Source organism: Heterodontus francisci, chromosome 3 (assembly GCF_036365525.1).
Source record: "Heterodontus francisci isolate sHetFra1 chromosome 3, sHetFra1.hap1, whole genome shotgun sequence".
NCBI classification, from domain to species: Eukaryota; Metazoa; Chordata; class Chondrichthyes; order Heterodontiformes; family Heterodontidae; genus Heterodontus; species Heterodontus francisci.
This window is the reverse complement of record NC_090373.1, coordinates 159,984,480-159,987,799: the sequence shown is the minus strand read 5'-3', so window position 1 is coordinate 159,987,799 and position 3,320 is coordinate 159,984,480.

Here is a 3,320-nt window from a genome sequence, read left to right as displayed (position 1 = left end):
TTGGCTATTCTCCAGTCCTCTGGGACCTCACCTGTAGCCAATGAGGATGCAAAGATTTCTGTCAAGGCCCCAGCAATTTCTTCCCTTGCCTCCCTTAGTATTCTGGGGTAGATCCCATCAGGCCCTGGGGACTTATCTACCTTAATGCTTTGCAAGACACCCAACATCTCCTCCTTTTTGATAATGAGATGACTGAGACTATCTACACTCCCTTCCCTAGGATCATCATCCACCAAGTCCTTCTCTTTGGTGAATACTGATGCAAAGTACTCATTTAGCACCTCACCCATTTCCTCTGGCTCCACACATAGATTCCCTTCTCTGTCCTTGAGCGGGCCAACCCTTTCCCTAGTTACCCTCTTGCTCTTTATATATGGATAAAAAGCCTTGGGATTTTCCTTAATCCTGTTTGCCAGTGACTTTTCATGACCCCTTTTAGCCCTCCTGACTCCTTGCTTAAGATCCTTTCGACTGTCTTTATATTCCTCAAGGGATTCGTCTGTTCCTAGCCTTCCAGCCCTTATGAATGCTTCCTTTTTCTTTTTGACTAGGCTCACAATATCCCGTGTTATCCGAGTTCCCGAAACTTGCCAAACATATCCTTCTTCCTCACCGGAACATGCTGGTCCTGGATTCTAATCAACTGACATTTGAAAGACTCCCACATATCAGATGTTGATTTACCCTCAAACAGCCGCCCCCAGTCTAAATTCTTCAGTTCCTGTCTAATATTGTTATAATTAGCCTTCCCCCAATTTAGCACCTTCACTCAAGGACGACTCTTATCCTTATCCACAAGTACCTTAAAACTTATAGAATTATGGTCACTGTTCCTGAAATGCTCCCCTCCTGAAACTTCGACCACCTGGCCGGGCTCATTCCCCAATACCAGGTCCAGTACAGCCCCATCCCTAGTTGGAGTATCTACATATTGTTTCAAGAAGCCCTCCTGGATGCTCCTTACAAATTCTGCCCCATCTAAGCCCCTAGCACTAAGTGAGTCCCAGTCAATATTGGGGAAGTTAAAATCACCCACCACTACAACCCTGTTACCTTTACATCTTTCCAAAATCTGTCTACATATCTGCTCCTCTACCTCCCGCTGGCTGTTGGGAGGCCTGTAGAAAACCCCAACATCGTGACTGCACCCTTCTTATTCCTGAGCTCCACCCATATTGCCTCGCTGCTCGACCCCTCCGAGGTGTCCTCCCGCAGTACAGCTGTGATATTCTCCTTAACAAGTAATGCAACTCCCTCACCCCTTTTACATCCCCCTCCAACCCGCCTGAAGCTTCTAAATCCTGGAACATTTAGCTGCCAATCCTGTCCTTCCCTCAACCAAGTCTCTGTAAAAGCACCAACATCACAGCTCCAAGTACTAATCCAAGCTCTAAATTCATCTGCCTTACCTGTTATACTTCTCGCATTGAAACAAATGCACTTCAGACCACCAGTCCCGCTGTGCTCAGCAACATCTCCCTGCCTGCTCTTCCTCTTAGTCTTACTGGCCTTATTTTACAGGTTCCCCCTCATTTATTTCACTTGCTGTCCTACTGCTCTGGTTCCCACCCACCTGCCACACTAATTTAAACCCATTCCATTTGCCTTCCTAATTACTTGCTGTACCTGCAGACCAACCTTCTGCGATTCATGCACAAGGACACCAGGTCCCTCTGCATAGCAGCATGCTGCAACTTTTTACCATTCAAGTAATAATCCTTTTTACCGTTACTCCTACCGCAAGGAGGAGGTGTTAGCAATTTTGGAAAGTGTGAAAATAGATAAGTCCCCTGGGCCAGATGGGATTTATCCTAGGATTCTCTGGGAAGCCGGGGAGGAGATTGCAGAGCCTTTGACCTTGATCTTTATGTCGTCATTGTTGACAGGAATAGTGCCGGAAGACTGGAGGATAGCAAATGTTGTCCCCTTGTTCAAGAAGGGGAGTAGAGACAGCCCTGGTAATTATAGACCTGTGAGCCTTACTTCGGTTGTGGTTAAGAAGTTGGAAAAGGTTATAAGAGATAGGATTTATAATCATCTTGAAAAGAATAAGTTCATTAGCGATAGTCAGCACGGTTTTGTGAAGGGTAGGTCGTGCCTCACAAACCTTATTGAGTTTTTTGAGAAGGTGACCAAACAGGTGGATGAGGGTAAAGCCGTGGATGTGGTGTATATGGATTTCAGTAAGGCATTTGATAAGGTTCCCCACGGTAGGCTATTGCAGAAAATACGGAAGTATGGGGTTGAAGGTGATTTAGAGCTTTGGATCAGAAATTGGCTAGCTGAAAGAAGACAGAGGGTGGTGGTTAATGGCAAATGTTCATCCTGGAGTTTAGTTACTAGTGGTGTACCGCAAGGATCTGTTTTGGGGCCACTGCTGTTTGTCATTTTTATAAATGACCTGGAAGAGGGTGTAGAAGGGTGGGTTAGTAAATTTGCGGATGACACGAAGGTCGGTGGAGTTGTGGATAGTGCTGAAGGATGTTGTAGGTTACAGAGGGACATAGATAGGCTGCAGAGCTGGGCTGAGAGATGGCAAATGGAGTTTAATGCGGAAAAGTGTGAGGTGATTCACTTTGGAAGGAGTAACAGGAATGCAGAGTACTGGGCTAATGGGAAGATTCTTGGTAGTGTAGATGAACAGAGAGATCTTGGTGTCCAGGTACAGAAATCCCTGAAAGTTGCCACCCAGGTTAATAGGGCTGTTAAGAATGCATATGGTGTGTTAGCTTTTATTAGTAGGGGGATCGAGTTTCGGAGCCACGAGGTCATGCTGCAGCTGTACAAAACTCTGGTGCGGCCGCACCTGGAGTATTGCGTGCAGTTCTGGTCACCGCATTATCGGAAGGATGTGGAAGCTTTGGAAAGGTTGCAGAGGAGATTTACTAGGATGTTGCCTGGTATGGAGGGAAGATCTTACGAGGAAGGGCTGAGGGACTTGAGGTTGTTTTCATTGGAGAGAAGGAGGAGGAGAGGTGACTTAATAGAGACATATAAGATAATCAGAGGGTTAGATAGGGTGGATAGTGAGCGTCTTTTTCCTCGGATGGTGATGGCAAACACGAGGGGACATAGCTTTAAGTTGAGGGGTGATAGATATAGGACAGATGTCAGAGGTAGTTTCTTTACTCAGAGAGTAGTAGGGGCGTGGAACGCCCTGCCTGCAGCAGTAGCAGACTCGCCAACTTTAAGGGCATTTAAGTGGTCATTGGATAGACATATGGATGAAAATGGAATAGTGTAGGTCAGATGGTTTCACAGGTCGGCGCAACATCGAGGGCCGAAGGGCCTGTACTGCGCTGTAATGTTCTATGTAAACG